This window comes from Cupressus sempervirens, chromosome 7 (assembly GCF_028749045.1).
Source record: "Cupressus sempervirens isolate cs-2001-9-10 chromosome 7, ASM2874904v1, whole genome shotgun sequence".
In the NCBI taxonomy this organism is placed as follows: domain Eukaryota; kingdom Viridiplantae; phylum Streptophyta; class Pinopsida; order Cupressales; family Cupressaceae; genus Cupressus; species Cupressus sempervirens.
The window spans coordinates 593,261,978-593,282,646 of NC_143124.1; positions in this window are offsets into that span (position 1 = coordinate 593,261,978).

Genomic DNA, 20,669 nt, shown 5'->3' on the forward strand with positions numbered 1-20,669 from the left:
AAGCTAGAAGAAGTTGCTGAAGCCGCCAAGAATAAAGACAAAGAAGGTGAAAGTAGTGATAGAGGAAAAGCAAAGATTGATGAGGAAGACATCATACATGAACTAGACCCTCCATTGAATGAAGAACCATTATTGAAGGTCATCAAGGCACTAGGAGGAAAATTCCTAGAAGGAATCCCATTGTTTAGTGGGAAGATGGACACTGATACAATGATCGAATGGATTGAGGGGATGCAAAATCACTTTGAGTGTGAAGGTGTCATAGAGGCACAAAAGGTAAAGGTTGCAAAGTAAAGACTAAGGAGTTCAACATTGACATGGTGGAAGTACATGCTAGATGAAAGAGTTAGTATGGGTAAGAAGGCTATAGCTAACTATAATGCTATGGTGACTAAAGTGAAGGAGAATTATTTGCCAGAGGATTATGAAGTGGGATTGCATTGGAAAAAGACTTAGATGTGGTCTCTTATACAGAGGAATTTCAAAAACTATGCGTAAGGTCCAAGATTCAAGAAGAGGAACCTATTAAAGTGGCAAGGTATTTGGGTGGACTAAATTGGAACATACAAGAAGAATTAAGCCTATGGACCCCTACCACTATTCAAAAGTGCCATCAGTTGGCGCTTAAGGTGGAAGAAAAGAATAGGAAGGAGGACTCTAATTTCAAAGGTAGAGGTAGAGGAAGAGACCAAAGAGGGGATAGAGGTGGATACCAAGGAAGAGGCAATGGTCAAAGAAACCAAGGTGAGTCTAAACTTTCCAAGTAGGGTACTGAAACTACTTCAAGAGGGGGTTATACAAGAGGAAGAGGCACTCAAGGAGGCTCAAATAGAGGAAGAGGTGTAGGTAGGAGTAACTCATATTTTTTATGAAGTGTTTGACAAGCCTACTTCTTCAAGTAGTGGCAAGAGAGTTGCATATGCTCATGAGAACACAATGAGTTCTAAGGTATATGAGGTGGATCATATTGAGTTAGAGAGAGGAGATAATGTTCAAGATGGTGTTGATTAGACAATCACTACAACATTTGGGGGTCAAATTGTGACGACAGGGTAATTTGTGGTTTATTATTATTATTTTTTTGCAATTGTCCCCAACACCGTCACAATATCGATGTTGGTGTTGTAATTGTGATGCTTGCGTGAGTATAAACAAAGAAAAAGAAAACACGACATAAATCATTATGCATATTGGTGAGCTGGGAAGGTCTTGACGTGTCCTTGTTGATCTACCATTACCTTGTCGTTGATTACCTTGCCATTTCGATAGATAAAAGCTGCGATATTGGAGAGCTATGAAGGGTCTTGTCATGCCCTTTCTTTGCCATTGCCTTGTCGTGCCAGTGCCCTTATCTATTGCATCAGGTATTTTTTGTGTAATGCCCCGCTAGGGAACCCAAAAGAAATTAACCTAAAGTTTCACTAAGTCTGCCAAACATTTTTTTTGAAAGATAATAATTAAACAACAAAAACATATATAATAATAGAAGCATTATCTCACATGCATACAACCATCATAAATAGATTACATCTGCTAAGGTCTCGTGATGTTGCATCGCATTTAAGTTTAATTAAATACCAAATCCAATATATAACAAATCCACCATCAAAGAATAATCATAAGTACACATCCATTAAAATAATATACAATTACAGGATGCCACTTGGCAATAATCAGAATACACAATCATCCACTGCACAAGTCACATGGTAGGAAAGGCTGAAAGAATATACATCATAAAATATATTGCATCATCTCATAAGATCTATGAAATCAAATACAATACAATAGAGTATAACCATCCAACAAAAATACAAGATTAGAAAGAAAGGTAATACAAAATAGAGAACTCCAACAATGGTATCGAACTGTCGAATCTCAATGGTATAAGAAAAATGCACTACCAACCGACCTCGTTGAACCTAAATGGCCCAATCTTACCACACCAGGGAGATAAACTCAAATCTCATATAGATATCAAAACACAAGTCAAAACCATCATCTAGGTCAAGGAAACACCTGAAAGAAAACTCGCTTAAAGGGTACCAAGACACAAGTATCAACTAATCCCAGAGACAACACAAACACATAGGATATCTACCATGCAAGTGGGCAAGTGTCATCGCATGAGCCAACTTTAAGGTTACCTTGGCAACCTCACTGGACTCCAGTCCCCTAGTGTCTCTATGCATCATCAATATCCTTACGTACAGACAAGGCATACTAATGAGTCAACTTTAAGGTTACCATGGTAGTCTCGTTGGACTCTAGCCCCTTAGTGACTTTATATGGAACATATATCTTATTAATTTATTCTAAATCCATTTAATGAAATGTTATCACATATTAAAACAACTTACAATGGGTTACCCTGTCAACCACTTAAGGCTCCAGCCTCCATTGCAAAACACTTCCCAACATGACATACAAATAACCCACCCTAAGCTCAACAAAAGCAGAAGATCTCATAAGATCGTAAAATACACACCAGTTCTTAAACAAGCAACTGGAAAGTACTAAAATATCACTAATCAAAATCATAGATTTCACCAATATAATCATCCTAACAGGACTGATCCAAAATCAAGTACACATATACCAACCCATGACATCACATGACATCACCAAAAATAAAACAAAATAATCACCTCAGTCCTATATAAGCAACTGGAAAGCAATCCAATGATAACTAATCGAAAACTCAAAGGTTATACTAGAAAAGTCTTACCATTCACCCTAGTTCTACACAAGAAACTATAAAGCACAACAAAACATCTGATCAAACTCATCATAGAACACACATGACACATCACCATTGTTAGGTATAAAAGATCGTAACCAAAATAAGCCATAACATCATCACAGAAAAAAACCCCCAAGCCTTTGGTAAACATCCTGATTGGTCAAAGTACTAAGTCAACTCGAAACCCACAACAACAGTAAACCACACACCACATATAGTACATACAAAAGTAACTTTCATAATTCATCAGGTTTTGAAAACACAAAAGTTCAGTTTTCACTCTGGTTTCAAGTTTTCATTTTTGTTTTCAAGTATTACAGATTCGCTAAAGTTCTCGAGTCCACACGAGTCTCAACACTCAACAAATCACAAAAAGTTGTTTAAATATTATACCCCAAATGTAATACCACACACATCTCATTAGAGTCTTTTAAAACATGTGTTTTCATAGTTTGTTAGGTTTTCTTCAAACACAAGAGTTTAGTATACAAACAGGGTTTCATGTCTCGTTTCCAAGTATTATAGTTTATAGAGTTTTCTATTACAATCAGGGTTCACGTTTTTGTCTTCTAAAAATATTATAATTACCAAGGTTTTCGAATAATAAAATTTCCCTAGTATTACAAATCATTTTTATATATCTAAACCATATATACACATCCAAGCTTATAAAAGAAAACATTCATTCTCCCAATTAACTTTTTTGATTTTCAACTTATTTTAAAATTATATTTAAATAAAATAAAATAATAAATCAAAATTTTAAATAATTATATTTAAAATTTTAATGATACTTATTAAAATTATTATTAATAATAATTATCAATTATTACCAAAATAATTTTATATTTATTAGGCTTTGGAAAAACTTTCTCGAAATGGAAACCTATTCAAAATGGGAACTTTCCTGAAATGAAAACTTGCTAAAAATAGAAAATTCCCAAAAATGGAAACCTACTAAAAATATAAAATTTCTAAAAATGGAAACTTGCTAAAATGAAAACTTTTCAAAAATGGAAACTTGTTAAAAAATAGAAACTTTTCCAAAAATGGAAACTTGCTAAAAACAAAAACTTTCAAAAGATGAAACCTTCTAAAAATGGAAACTTTCTTGAAATGGAAACATCTAAATACAAATTTCCAAAATTTCATCAAATAGAGGTTTCAATCTTAAGATCTAGAAACAAAATACAATAGAATCACAAGGGTTTCAAATTCTCAATCCATATACAAAGATTTCTCAAACGAAGAATGATAAATCACATGGTTTCAAATTGTCAATTGAATTCTAAATATCAAATTGTCAATTGAATTTTGAAAATAGATTCACAAACACATAGAAGACAGAGAAATCAAGAATGACCAATTACTACACAAACCCACAAGATCCTACTTAGATCTAATGCTAAAACAATGAATACACAAAGTACGCAAGAATTTCTTTCTCTTTCGAAAACCCTCTTCCCAGAAATCAACTCCTCCAATCTACATGTGGAGAAATGAGCTCTGATTTTCTAATAAAGAGTTTTCCCTTAAATCAGGGCTTCAATTGTGCAATCACCCAAAAAAACCCTTTTTTCTTTTATTATTTTATTATTTTAATTTCATGCACAAGCTTTATGCAATTTAATTAAAATAAACTTTATTAAATTGATGCTTTCTCTCTCTTATTAAATCATGAGACACTTTTAAATATAATATTTATTAATTTAACAAATAATATTATTTAGGGTTTATTAACTAAAATAAAACTCCTAAATAAATTATTATTAAATGAAATAAATATAAATACGCCAAAATTAGGACTTTAATAAAATCTTTTAAATTTAATTCTTTTATTTAATTAATTACTAAAATTTTTTTATAATATTTTCATTAAATTAAATCAATAAACTATCTTTTAATATGATTTAATGATAATAGAAAATCATTACAGACCCACAAAACTAAATACGACAACTCAACTGAAGACAAAGAACATAATCAAACTCTAGGGTCAGAATCACGAATTCGTGTCACTTGACAAATTTGGACAGGTAAACAACTCATATACTTGTCCTACTTTCTAGGACAATTGGCTTAGGTTAGGGTTTGGACTCAAGAATTATCTCCCCACTTATACCATTGAGATACTATGATATGGTATGCTGATCCTAGCAACTTAGAGAAGTCGATACCCAGTACTTGCAATCTACATAAAATCCACGCATGTCCATACTCATATATTCTAAACTAAACTAGGAAATGATGGGGAGTGGTACATCATGTAGATCTTGACTAGCAGGTGACTATGACTCCTTCTCTTAGCCACATCAAGAACACCAATCATAGAGTAAAACATACATGTACACCATACACATGCAAGTATGGGGTAAGCATCCATAAAATTGTATATAAATCATTCATCTAACTAATCATCATGAGATAATAGAAATCACTAAATGAAGATACATATATCATCATCGAAGTAATTCTAAACACATGAAATAACTAACTCATCACATAAATCAATTGAGCATGAAATACATTTAATCTAATATGGCAACCAAGTACCAATAATCATAAACATAAACCTAAAATAGGCTAAAAGAATTTGACAATACAATCAAAAAAGTCAACTGGGGGTAGGCATTAATTGAGATATTTTTGGTAATTGATGCCTGCAACATTTGCTTTTGTTGTTCTAGTTGAGCAACCCACAACTTTAATTCCTTCAAATAGTTTCTAGTAATTGCAAGTATCAAATTCCTACTACCATTTCTATCATTTTGTTGATACCATATTTAAAAGTCAAAATGAGCAAGTGTTGCTACAATATAAAGAAAGACAATGCAATACTTATTATACCACTAACTAACTAATGTTCAACACAGTAGAAAATATAGATTTTTCTATCATACCAAAAGTATGTAGGGTGAGATCTTTTATAAATATAGAAGATATAATTGATATGCCAGCCCAAAAAATTTAATGCAAGAACATTAGATAACTCAATATAAAACCCTAGAAAATTCACAACTTGAAATTTACAAAACTGCACAAATTTTCTAATTACTAACATTTTTTGCAACTGTGAAATATACCAATAGATAGCTATTGATCTAAAAAATATTCATATTCCAATAGATGATTATTAGAACATAATAATAATAAGGAGCCTCTCAGAATCCTTTTTAACTACATTGAAATATATATTTTAGAATGATATAAAAAATTAAAATATGAAAGCAAATAGAAAACCTAAAATCAAACAATAATTAGGTTGATTCTATCATATTTATCAAACATCATAAATATGTGAAATTTACTCATCTGATGCTTAAACATAAATTTTTTCCTAATTTGAAAAAAAAAACAATGGATAGAAGCAAATAAATAATGATATATCTGAAGAGAATTGAACATAAGGTCTTATAATTTAGTCTATCATTTAATTACACCACTCCACTATATTTCTGTATGAGTCTACGAAGTATTTGAATTTTAAAAATTATAATTTTACACATTTTAATTTATGTTGATCTATATAATTATGATAATTATCAAGACTAAATTATTAAAACTAAGTGTTATCCCTTTCATTTTGTTAGCTTAGTGGAATTTGTAAAATAGCATGCACAAAGCAATTGTTGGCCATCCCTTTCCCTCTATCAGTGTACTGGAGCTTCTGCAAAAACATGTAATCCACGCAAAATGGAAAAAATGATTTTTTCTTGTTTTCTGTCACCTCACTTTTATAGGCATAAGAGACTTAAGATTGGAAAAATGTTGTCTAATTCTTGTTCTTCTTCCTCGCTCGGCTATCGTATGATATAACAACTTGGATAGTCACTGAGACTGATGTAATAATGTGGGTTTGCAGATTGCAGTTAGGCAAGAATAAGCATCTGTGGTAGTTAGTTTAGTTTAAGGACTAGTGTTTAGTTTAGTTAAAAGACAAGATTGAGAATGTTGATTGAGCTCAAGCACTTTAGTTGAATTCATTTATAACACATATCTACTCTCTAAGAGAAATCTAAAGTAATATAATGTCTAATAATTTTTTCAAGGACTTGGCCATAATCTTCCTACAACCTATCTTAATTGCAAAGCTTTCTAGTCTTGAAACTGAAAGCTGAAATATTGCATAGAATTTAAATGGATTTCACAAAGATCCAAAGTTAGATAAGAGTAGATCTACTTTCATAACTTGATTTGGTGAGAGGGGAATGTGGATATTAATGTGGATATCTGCAAATTGAAAATCTCCACACACGATTCATACAACAATAGAATCGAATAAGACCTTCCTTAGGAATACAAGAAGGAATCAAATTGTTTATTTTCTCAAATGATCAAATGTGTGAGGAGATATGAATGGGAGAAAGATAGTCCAAATAAGTAATCAATATGAAATGGGAGTTGTGTTGATGCAGTAGATGGAGATATAAATGGAGCATATTTATAGGGGTGAGATGGGATCATTGGGTTAGAAATGTGAAGAAGAAAGAGTGATAAAATAGATAATACTTTGTGTTTGATCAGACTTTGTGATAAGGAAGAAAGAGTGCTTAAGAAGAAGAAAATTGAAAAATGATAGTTTTTATAGTTATCATTTGTTTATTGTAGACAACGTATATAATGTTTACACAAAACATATTTCATCTTTATATCAAATTTTACAATTTACTTATTGGGATTCACAAAAACAAAATATATTTACAACAAAAAGTACTCAAATGATATCATATGGTCAAATTGTATTTATACGTCAGGTGCCTTACCACTTGTAGGCACATTTTAATGCAATTCACTAAAGAAATACGTGGTGATTTTAATGCAGTTTAGTGAAGAAATGGGATCATGGTGATTTAAATGAAGTATATTTATAGGGGTGAGATGGGATCATTGGGTGAGAAATATGAAGAAGAAAGAGTGATAAAATAGATAATGCTTTGTGTTTGATTACACTCTATGATCAGGAAGAAATAGTGCTCAAGAAGAAGAAAACTGAAAAATGATAATTTTTGTAGTTATCATTTATTTATTGCAAACAAAATATATAGTTAAGCGTGCTCAGGCTGGAGTAGTACTGGGATGGGTGACCTCCCAGGAAGTCTCGATGCTTCACCCCTGTGAGCATCACTTAGATTTAATGAGTGCTAAGTGTTCCATTTATTCTCATGAGAGATGGATTCATGTTGAATCACTACTCATGAAACATGGGTCAATGAGTTTGACTCAAAATCACACAGTTAAATCTTAATAGCCATATCACAATATATATAGTGTTTACGCAAAATATATTTAATCTTTATATCAAGTTTTCCAATTTACTTATTGGGATTCACAAAAACAAAATATAGTTACAACAAAAAGTACTCAAATGATACCATATGGTTAAATTGTATTTATATGTCAGGTGCCCTACCGCCTGTAGGCACATTTTAATGCAGTTCACTAAAGAAATACATGGTGATTTTAATGCAGTTTAGTGAAGAAATAACTTGTTCAATAATTCTACCATCTTCAAAACCATATGTTTAGATATAAACATTAAGCACAACATGTCCAATATTTTTGTAGATATGCACATTAATTAAACCAAAATTTTCTTTCAAAATCATATGTGCAGATATAAACATTAAGTACATGTCCAATATTTTTGCAGATATACACATTAATTAAACCAAATTTTTCTTTCCAAAACCATGTGCAAATATAAAGATTAAGTACATGTCCAATATTTTTTTAGATATACACATTAATTACACCAAATTTTTCTTTCAAAGCCATATGTGCAGATATAAAAATTAGATACAACATGTCCAACATTTTTGCAGATATACACATTAATTACGCCACATTTTTCTTTCAAAACCATATGTGCAGATATAAACATTAAGTACAACCAACTCAATAAGGGTACATGAATAATTTATTCTCGTGAAGAAGGATCATGTTAGATAATACAAGAGAATTTGATCAAAATAGGGAGACAATTGCTAGATTGTTGTCTAACTTACAAAGAGAAGGCGATGAAAAATTTTATTGTCCTTGCAAGAGTTGTAACAACTTAAAGACAAGAAGAATAAAAAAAAAAAAAAAACTAAGAGACATTGTAGGGAGAATGGTCACATTGAAGGGGGGTTTTATTATAATCCATTGGTAAGTTGTTTGTTATATTATTTTTGCAATTAATATATGTATGAATCATAGAACGAGGATTTGATTATCACCATTTTTATATAGGTCGATCTCCCCAGGGTAGTACATGATATGGACCACCACATCTTGGAGGAACATGGAGGTGTGAATATGGAAGAACATGAAGGTGTGAGTATTGAAGGAGAAGATCACGACCCTATGGAAGATGACAATCATGCACCAAAAAATACATCTAAAGATGATGGTATGAATTCATTGATTCATAACACATTTGGTACTGATGGTGCTGCTGGTGATGATGATAATGATGATGATGATGATGATTATGATGAGGATGACATTGAGGCCATCCATGATATACCTCTACTTGAGAAGGAAAACATGACCCTTTACGAAGGATCCCAATCAACTCTTTTCTCTGTTGTATTATTGTTGGTGAATTTGAATGTTATGAATGGTTTGTCCAATATAACAATGTCACATATGCTAAGGTTTTTCATATACATCATTATATTCTATAAAAGGTGAAATATGTACTATTAAGATTTTTTATACTAACTAATTGTATTGTTGTTGTAGATTGATAGGTGACTATTTGTTACCAACATCAAATGTTCTCCCTTGCTCGTACCAAGAATTATGTGCCAATATGAAACATATTGGAATGGAGTATCAAGCAATAGATGCTTGTCCTAAAGATCATGTTATTTATCATGAAAGGAACATGAAAATGCAACATAATGCTCGGAATGCCATAAGCATAGATATTGAGATGATCAAGTGACAAAAAAGGTGCCTTGCAAGGTTCTTCATTACATCTCCATTATTCCACGTCTTAAATGATTATTTACGTGTAGTAGCTTGGCACAATTAATGGATTACCATGCACACAATAAAAGTTGAGATGACATTATTCAAATGCCTTTGGATGGTTCAACATTTATGGACATAGAGGAAAGGTGGCCACACTTTAAAGAGGAACCTCAAAATCTCAAACTTTCTCTAGCAACTGACGATGTCAATCCATTTGGAGAGATGAGATCTGTTTACTTAGTGTGGCCTATTTTTGTTATAAACAATAACCTTCCTCCATGGATGTCAATAAAGAGGGAGCACATTATGTTGGAAATGATTGTTCCAAGTATTTTATTGTTTTATTGTTATTTACATGTAATTATAAGTCTTGGAGTGAAATGACCACAATAATTATCTAAGTTTGTTCATTCAACTAAGTAAGTACCACGTGAAATATATGAATGTATATATTGTCCATCTTATCAATGAGTTGTTGGTGTTATGGAATGGTTTCACTATGTATGATATCTCTAGACTGATTGACAAAAACAATTTCAATTCCATGCAATGCTTGTGTGGACAATTCATGATGCCCCAAGGTTGACACATTTCTGTGGTATGTTATGCTGAAATCTAGTTGTATGTGATAATACTAATTCCAAAAATGAACATATTTAATCCAATTGTATAATTATCTTGTAGGTCTTCAAACAAAGGGATAATTTGCATGTCCAATATGTGGTCCAAAAATAAAATCTCATCATTCCAAAAGTTTAAAAGTGGGTGTTTGATGAGAATAAACACTTTCTCCACATAAATTATAAGTTTTGAAGTACTGAAAAACATCTTTTCAATGGAAAAGAAGAGACTACATCCATAAAGAATGACATGTCACCTATGGCAGTTTGGATATACTAGAATTTGAAGTAGTATCACTTTGCCTAATGGTTTATGTTTATAAACTATATATTTTGATTGTGTTTTGTTGGCTAATCAAGTAATTGATGATCATAAAGGTCATCAGGCATCACTGACCACCTTCCAAAGGGACTAAAATGTTATCCTAGAGAATTTAGTAGGATGCCCTAATACAAGAAGCTACAAATTATGCATTTGTTTAATACTATGCATATTAGAAAGAATGCAATAGAGACACTATGAAAAATATTGGATGGAAGGTGTAAAAAAGAAAAAATTTCCAAAATTTGTAGTGAAATTCATGATTCCAATCATGCAATGAACAATATCATTGAATCAAATAGCAATGGAGACCGTATTAATGCAAGTGCCCTTCCTTGGTTATTAACGGAGCTACAAAGTAATTCCCTAAAAGAAGTCATATGAAAAATTAGATTTCCTATAAGATTTACTATGAATATAAGAAATCTCATATAAAATAAAAGTGAATTTGGGTCAAGGCTTAAAAAACATGATTGGCATACCTTCATCAAGGTAAGTCACAGTCTTTTGTCTTTACAATATATTTGTGAAACTGCATTCAATTTTAATTGTAATACATTAGAAAAGAATGAAATGATTAATTGACAATTATTGCAATATATGTTACCCATATCACTCCTAAACAAATTTGACAATAATATCAAACAAGTGATATACGATCTTGGAAAATACACAATGTAAGCAATGATATTTGTTCAATATATCAAACAAGTAATATATTGTAAAGTCTCATATTTATATATTTTTGTGTCTTAAATCCCTTGTAGGTGGTTTTCATCTAAAGAAATCCACAAAGAAGATATGAAATATTGGAAGAAAATAATTTGTCTACTAATGTGTGAAATGCAAAAGTGTTTAACTTCAACTTTTTTCGATGCACAAGAACACTACCTCATACACCAAGTTGAGGAAATTGAATTGAGTGGACCTATACAACCTAGGCCAATGTAGATGGTTGAGAGACACTTGAAATTTTTGAATGGTTTGGTTTGACAATATGGTATACTAGATGATGGTGTACATTATTCAATATCTTCCTAATCTTGCAGCGAAGTCCCATATAGGCATTTGGGATCTCGACTCCATTAACAAATTTGAAGGGGAGTACTTGGTGGGGAACAGTAGATTTAGGAATGTGAAAAGTAATAAATTATGAGATGTTATTGTAGTTAATTAATTCTTAATCTTCAAAATAAATATGTTATAAGTCATCTATTTACTTTTGTATTGCTACTAAAGAGTGGGATGAAGTACATTTGTTTATTGCAAATAATTAAGATTGGATGATGTCAACATTCTAGTCATAGATTAAAATGAGAATCTATGTCTTCATTGGTTAAACAAGCTCATTGTAATGGAGATCCCAATGTTACACAAAAGAAAATAGATTTAGCATATGGTTTAAGATATCTACAGGTACTTATAAGTTTCTTAATCAACCGTATGTTTTTGAACTCATGATGAAATAATTTATACATGTTTGACATTATTGTAGGTGAAACACCACAAGGCTATGTTATGCAATGGTTATAAATTTTGCATCAATGATTTTGGTGACACGAAGAGAACTTGTGATTCTGCGATAAGTGTAGTCCTTTAGGTGACTAATATTTCATCTAGAAATGACTTACATCGCATTTTGGTTGATATACTTGACTATGACTTTAATTCCTTCAAAATAGTTCTTTTCATCATCAAATGGTACAAATTGTGACTCAATCAAAATGATCTTGATAGAACTATTATTGAGCATGGGAATGGATTTCCAATGATTAATACAAGGTTGTTTGAGACAGTTGGGGATGAGCCTTATGTTATTCCAAGCCAATGTGAGAAGGTATTTTACTTAGAGGTTCCACACAGACTGTGTTGGTCATTTATTGTTAGACATGATCCAAGATGAAGGACGATAAAGTATAATGTGATGGAAGAAGAAGAAGATACCAAGGAAGAGGAAGAAGTGGATCATGAGTGAGAGTTAGTTGATGATGCTCCTAATGCTACTACTGATCACGGTGATGATGCTTCTACTTCTATCATGATGATGATGACGAGGATGATGATGATGATGATGCTAATGATGATGCCCATGATATTGGTGATGATGTTGATGATGTGATGGATGAAGAATAATATCAATGATGGGGGGGGGGGGGGGGGGGGTTTGATAAGCTCACATTGAAGGGGGGTTTGATTATCAATGACAAGAATAAAATGTACAGTTATGAGATCAATGCCTATGCTATTCAATATTGAGTTATTGATAGATCAATGGTTAATTTGATTAACTTTTCATGTACCTTTTACTGTTTATAATTCATATGTGATGCTAATATTCAATCTAATTTTGAGTATATGTATCATAAATTTTTTAGCTAATATTAAGACAATTGATTTACATATGCAGAAACCCAAAGCCCTTTCACAAGAATCCCACATAGTCTCATGGATCATTAGGTATAAGTCAGTACACTCCATAGAGATTAATATCTTTTACAATTTGTAAAATATCTGTCATTGCCACCTATCTCTCTAATTTTGGAGTGAAGGTACCAGCGAATAGGAAAATGTAGGAATGGAAGAAGAATGTGATACATTTAGTATGTCTAAATCAAGGAGATTGACTTGAGGTCAAAATATCAGAAATAAATTCAATAAGCACATAAAATTTTTCCTTGCTCAAGGGGGGGTCATGATCTTATGATGATGAGAGTGAAAGTGACTCTGATGTTCCCTTTAGGTACAAACATCTACAAAAATAATGGGTCCCCAATGAAATTCCTCCAATAAACAATTATTTTTGTGTTCGAGAGAGGATATATCACATAGCACCATCCTCATTACATGGTTTGGGCCTATTTTCCATGGATGACATAAAGGTCTCTTACAACAAGGTTGTTGAATTGATGGAGTATGTTAGACCTTGCTATGATTATAGCAGTTGGATGCATATTGTTAGAAAAAAAGTATGTGTAGGTATGCACTCGTGGAAAATTATATACAAGAAAAAGTTAGTGAACAAAGTAAAATAGTAGCTATATACATTAAAAGAAGGCCAAAAGCATCAGGGAATATTGCATGTTTTATAAATAGTACATGACCTACGTCAAATAAGAAGTGACCCAATTGCATATTTGAGGCACGTGAGGGAAATCACATATTTGTATGTGCGATAAAATCAATACATGAAGGCAAAGAACTTCTTTTTAATTACAATTTGAATTGCATAAATACAAACAAAGCCACTATCATGGGTGAGATGGTACGTACTATGCACATTTAAAATCAATTCCAATCAATGAATCCAACACACCATTAAATTCAAGTTTTGAGACCCTCGTCTCATCCTCTTTTTTGTTCTCACGAACAATTTATGGATGATACCATTTTCCTTGGAAAAGCTGATGTTAGAGAGGTGAGGAATCTGAAAAAGGCTCTTAGCCATTAGTCCTCTACAACTGGACAACTGATTAATTGGAACACGAGTTCTTTATTTTTTATTAACACTCTAGCTTTTAGACAGGGAAAGATTGCTAATATTATTTTGTGCTCTATAGGATATTTTCCTTGTACATATCTTGGATTACCCTTGGGGTTGAGTCCTTTAGATATTTTTTGGGAGGATCTTGTTAAGAAATTCAATAAGAAATTGGCTAGGTGGAAAGGTAACTTGCTGAGTCAAGCTGGAAAAGTTACTATCCTCAAAGCCAATCTTCAGAGTATTCCTACGTATGCTTTGAGCCTCTTTAGAATTCCAAAAAAATTTGCTAATGCAATTGATAAAATTCAAAGGAATTTCCTTTGGTTTGAAATAGAGCATTTTTAAACCTAAACTGGAAGGTGGATTGGGTATAAGATCTATTAGAAGTATGAATAAAACTTTATTAGCTAAACAAGGTTGGAGAGTCTATCGGATAACAAGGAAAGTTCTATTTGGAAGCATAAGTACCTTTATGAGGCTGCTTCCTTTTTTATTTTCTTTCCTACCCTATTGTTCCTTCATCTTTTGCAATGTAGAATGTGGTTAAGGGAGCTAAACACATTTTAAACAAAGGATGCAAATGGAAAGTAGGTAATGGGAGCAAGATCAAGATTTGGGATGATGAATGGCTATTGGATCATCCTTTGATTGAGGATTTTGATGACAAGACTTTTTTTGATAGGTGTAAACATGATTATGCTGAATTTGTGGAGAATTACTAGGCTCATAGTAAATGGGTAAATACTATTATGATTGATTAGGATTTTTCCAGCATCTAGTTGGCCTTGAATGTTGCAAGCCTTTACCCTCAAAAGGAAGATATTTTGGTTTGGGGGATTGAACCAATAGAGTGTTTCAAGGTCTCATTTGTTTTCAGATTAGAGTATAAACATGATTATGCTGAATTTGTGGAGAATTACTAGGCTCATAGTAAATGGGTAAATACTGTTATGATTGATCAGGATTTTTCCACCATCTAGTTGGCCTTGAATGTTGTAAGCCTTTACCCTCAAAAGGAAGATATTTTGGTTTGGGGGATTGAACCAATAGAATCTTTCAAGGTCTCATTTGTTTTCAGATCAGAGGATAAAGGAAATACTCCTATGTGGGCTAAAGCACAGATTAAAGGGCTAACTCCTAGAATCAATATCTTTTTTGGACTTTGCTTCAAAATAAGGTTTTAACTCTAGATAACTTGAAAAAGTGAGGAGTCTACTTGGTCAATAGATGTTGCCTCTATAAGATGGACTTTCAAGATAGAAAGCACCTTTTTTAAAACTATAGTTCTAGCTAGAATGTTTCGAGCCGCCTCCTTAACTACTCAAATTTAGCTTAGGTGTAACACAATAATATTGATCAATGTTTTTCAGGGCTAGACATGTCCATCTAAGGATGCTGATATTGGTTTTGTTTGGATGATTTTCTCTCCCTCATCTCTGGTGGGGTATTTGGAAGGAGAGGAATAATATATTTTTTAGAAATAAGGAGACTTCTAATTGGGTTTTAGGTCAAAATATTATCAAATCTATAAAAGAGAACTTCAAATCTCAGATAAAAATGTCTAATGAGATTCAAATAAGTAATCCTATAAATGCTAAAGGCACTATAACAAAATGGAAGGATCAAAGACAAAATGTAAAGTGGAGATCTCCCCATGTGGGCTAGATTAAGGGTAATTTTGATGGCTCTACTAAAGGGAATTTGGGAAAAGCTGGATGTGGAGGTGTTTTGAGAGACCACTACAGTAGGATTATGGATTCTATTGCAATACCTATAGGTAAGTCTACTATCCATAAAGCAGAGACAACAACTGCTTTGTTCACTATGAGGATGACAATGGAATCTAGTTTTTAGAATCTTTGGTTGGAAGGAGACTCTCTTAATATTATTAACATGTTGAATAACAAGAGTCTGATTACTTGGAGTATTGGGGGAAGTATAATGGAAATAAAAGACCTTATGAATAAATTTGATAATGTTTATATCTCTCATATTTTTTGGGAGGGCAACAAAGCTGCTGATTGGATTGCTAATCAAGCGGTCTATAGGGAAGCAAAGTTGAGTTGGCAAGATGACCTAAGCAACTAAGTGGAGTTGGTGACAATTGTTAATTATGATATGGCACATGCTAATGAAGGAAAGATCACACAAGATCAAGGAATTTATTAAGGGAAGTGATGGGTTTTTGGGAGATTTTCTAAGTATCCCTAGGTGGTACTTTTGTATGATTATGGATTTTACTTGGCATGCATGCAAGTTTAAAGGCTTCTTGGAGATAAATAACACCTTACTTTTATTTCTGGTTACCCTTTATCAGTCTAGTTGCAAGTGCAAAGCCAAATACAAGATGGGAGGGGAACCAAGAAAGCAAGAGCCAAATAATTGCAAAGAATAGAAGGAAAATTTGGATGTTTGGGATATCCTGAAAAAAGGGAAATTCACAGCTTATATTGAGAAACTTCAAGGGTATAAGCCCCAAATTAAGAGTCCTTTAAAAATTGGATTGAAGATAGGGTAACGTTGCATGGGGTCACTGTGATGTTATTGGAGGAGTTCATCACTGAGATTATAGGTCTTCCAATAGAAAACTAGTATTTGGAATGTGTCCTTCAAAAAACTCCCTAAAACTGATGAAGAAGAGAAAAAGATGGAGGAGAATGGTGATTTCTAAGACCTGAGCCAAATTAAGGTTATCTAGAGGGATTTTTATTGTGCATGTGTGAGTATTTTATCCTAGATGGTAGAGCTAAGAGAGTCCACAAGTTTCATTGATAGAATCTCTTTTCCATTTTATTTGAAGTACTGTCTTATTCAAAGCCTCCAAGCACATAGGAAGAAGGATTCTCATCCTGTGCTCCATGAGGGCTTAATCTTACTTATTGATAAGCATTGTAAAAGAAAGACTGTTAAAGCCTCTCTAATTATGGAGAAAAAAGGAAAAGTGTTTAGTAATGAACCTCACTTAAAGAAAAAGGTAAAAAGTGAGGAAGGCACTAGTGACAACAAGAGTACCAAAAAGGGTCACAAATGAGAGATTAAAAATAAAAATGTTGAGGAAGTGATGAATTCTAAGAACTCTACTGAGGATGATAATAAAACCAAAATGGGGTACCTTAGCTCAAACCTGGAAGGTTACTCTGGGTGCAAGGGCATGCCAACTAGTAAGGATCATATGGAGGAAAGTAAAGACAGAAAAACTAAATCGAATGTAGGGTCTAAAACTTTGAGGGATCATGAGCGGAAATGAAGTGTTCACATTTCTCCTCTCAATACCAAATCTAGTGAGGAAAAAATCAACATGGACACATAAAAGAATAATGAGGGTAAAGTCCTTGTCATAAAAGAGAACAACCGTAGTAAGGAGAAGAAAGAGGAGCTTAATGAGAAGTAGGACACAAACACTAACATCCAGGTCATTAACACTACCATTGACGCTACGATTAAGACTGAAGAAGGTAGAAGGGATGATTCTCACCATTCGAAGCTAACTTTCCTTCATGTTGCTAAGCTAAAAGCGGAGGCATCCTTACAAGAAAACTCATGGCTATACAATGAAATCATGGTGCTCAAGAAAAAAGTTGGGGTCATTCAAAAAGAGATGGACCATGAACGTGTAGTGTCTCTCATGTTTGTAGTCTATACCTTGTCTATTTTTTATTCAAGAGATACTTGATACTCTTATTATATGTACCTTGAGATGACTTGAGGGTCAGATGTTATACTTTGATTTAGTATCATAGATGCTATACTACTGCACTATTTAGTTTATCATATTTTCATGTTGATGCCATTTTGAGATGATAGTAGGTCTATGATGATATCTAATTATCAAGTATTTGGACATATTTTTTGATTATGTCATATGATGGATTTTATGTTGTGGTTATTTAGTTCATTCTTGTCTCCTTATGCTTTATACGAACATGAGTGATGTAAATGGATTAATTAGGTATTTAATGCATTATTGCTTCAACTATGATATTATATGCAATTGCACTTGATCATGTGTTTTACTGTACAAAAATTATATCCTTGGCAGTGGCCTATGGAGTTAGTGATTCAACTATTCATTTTACTAATGTCATCCCTATATGATCGATGTATCCTTATTTTACTTATTTAAATTAAATTGTTTAGTGATTATTAAATCCAAACTCATCTCCATTATGTGATTAGACCAGTGAGCGTGTCTATGCATTTAGAGGTTCGCATTGTCACGAAAGTTGTTAAGGGATTTTCAGTGATTTTGGTTTTTTAGGCTTTAAATCTTATTGAATTTAATTTCTAGAAACTTTGCCTTAGGTGAATTCCTATTACAAGGAATAATTTTTTTTCATTTGGGTCGATTCAAAGTTTAACTAGTCTAACTGGCTATTTGTCCTAATCAATTATTCACTCAAAAAGTGAATAAGTATGGAAAGAGGAATTTAATTCCTCACTTTTCAATTTTTTAATTTAGAAATTGGAGAGCTTTTCCAATAATTCTCTTTCTGAAGGATTGATTTTCTACTGATTGTGAGAGCTATGAGCTTGGGATCTTCGCGAGGCCAGTCTTGTTGGAATTGGCTCAGGGAGACCTTGCTTTGTCGACACTTTCAATAGTATTGGCATGCTATTTATTTTAGTAGGTTGATTTCAGTTTCTTCCCCTTTTGTTGTTAGGTTAGCCTTTCCTATTTTCTTGTTTCTACTTCATTTCAACTTCTATTTCTAGTAGCAGTTTGTTAGGAGGTTGAGAACTAGTACTCCCCTCCATTTCTGTTTGCTGGTTTTGCCTGGTTGGTTGGGTATGAACATTTTTCCAATTTTTTGGATGGGGGTTTGGGGTTTCATAGTGTTATGCTGGCCATTTTTTCATATGGTGTCTGAACCAAAATATTATTGGATTTTTGAGGGTTTTGTACCCAAAGACCAAATGGGTTTTAATTTCAAAGTTTTCTAGTTTTTGGGGTTTTTACCTCATTTTGTGTGCCACCTTATTTTCTCAAGTTTTCTTGGCATGTGTTTGTTCATGGACCTAGATCATCCATTTGGATGTCAGTCAGACCATTGTTGCACTTTTATGTTGCATTGGGATGTGTGCTACATCCATTCTCCCAAGACTATTTTCGGTTGATATTTTGTATTGTGTTCTCATTTAGTCCTTGTGTTATGATCTTCATGATGGTGGTGCGCCACACACGAGTACATGCACGTACATTTTTCGAGTGACTTGCAAGTCTCAATCTACCATGGGATTTTCTGGAAGCTATGCTCATTGGGGTTGGGTTGAAAATATGCATGCTAATGGTACTCATCATTGGATGAGCATGGGTAGGGTAGGGTAGCATATGGAAGGGCTTCTATCTTGTAGCTTGGTGATCATTGTGCCCAAAGGGTTCGTAGAGGAAGTTGTTAATCAAGTGATAACTAAATAAAATACTAGGTGGTAATGAAACTTAAGATAATAAAAAGATGTGGTGTGCTAGAGCCTTCTGTTGAGGAGTTGAATTTGCATGGTCTGAGCTTGAGCTTTTGGATACCAAGTGACTCTCCATGATGTCAGCCCTTACTTAGTAGTCCATTAAGTGTTTGACCAAGACCTATAGTTTATGCATTGTCTATGTTCTTGGTTTCAGTCATCATTCAGTCTAGCATGAGTGTTAGCTATGGATGTTTTCTTTATGTGTGTTTGTGGTTGGATGTTTTCTTTATCTTTATCAGCATGACAAGAGTCGGCTACGAGTTCCACGTGGTTGGGAGGCATAACTACCTATACCATTGCTAGGGACTAGTGTACAGAGATAGTCTATTGTCCTACTGTGACCATTGCTGGATGATATCACTTGGTACTTTGGGTTCTGGAATATGCTTTCATTGGAATGCTTGTATATCATGTTTTGATGATGTTAGTATTGACGCATTTCCTTTTTTATTATGATGTTTAGTATATGTAGATGATGAGTTGATTTTTAGGATTATATTATGCTTTACTTATAGCATGTTAGATTTCTTTATGCTTATATTGTAGCATGTTTTAGTAGTGACGTCCTCATAAGATAGCACTGACGATCTAGTCAGTAGTTTGGGATGTTATGCACGAGGGGTGGCTAGGGCCCATGATGGTCTTATGATGCTATTATGGTTGGGAGGAACCACATACTTAGTTTGGTTGTTCTATTCATTGTAATGTTGCTTCAGTTTATTGTGATGTTATTTTAGTACACTATGATGTTTCCTTCTGTACTTTCCCTTCACTACTTGGTTAGATGGTTAGATGCAATTTTCTTCTTTTAGTAATGTGTTTTATTGTTAACACCTCAAATTATGGATTCGGTACTCCCCAGTGTGGAGTTTCTAAACCTATTTTACTCTTTAGTTTTTCCTTAGAGCATTTTATGCATTTCTCATGGGGCAATACTATTATAAAGTGTTGCATGCCCAAAAGAGATCTATCATGCAATCCTTGATTGTATTGCACGTCTCTTAGAGAAATGTTGTGTGATACTTTCTAGTATCACACCCCCTTTGAAGAAGTGTCATATGATACTTGTAAAGTATCACA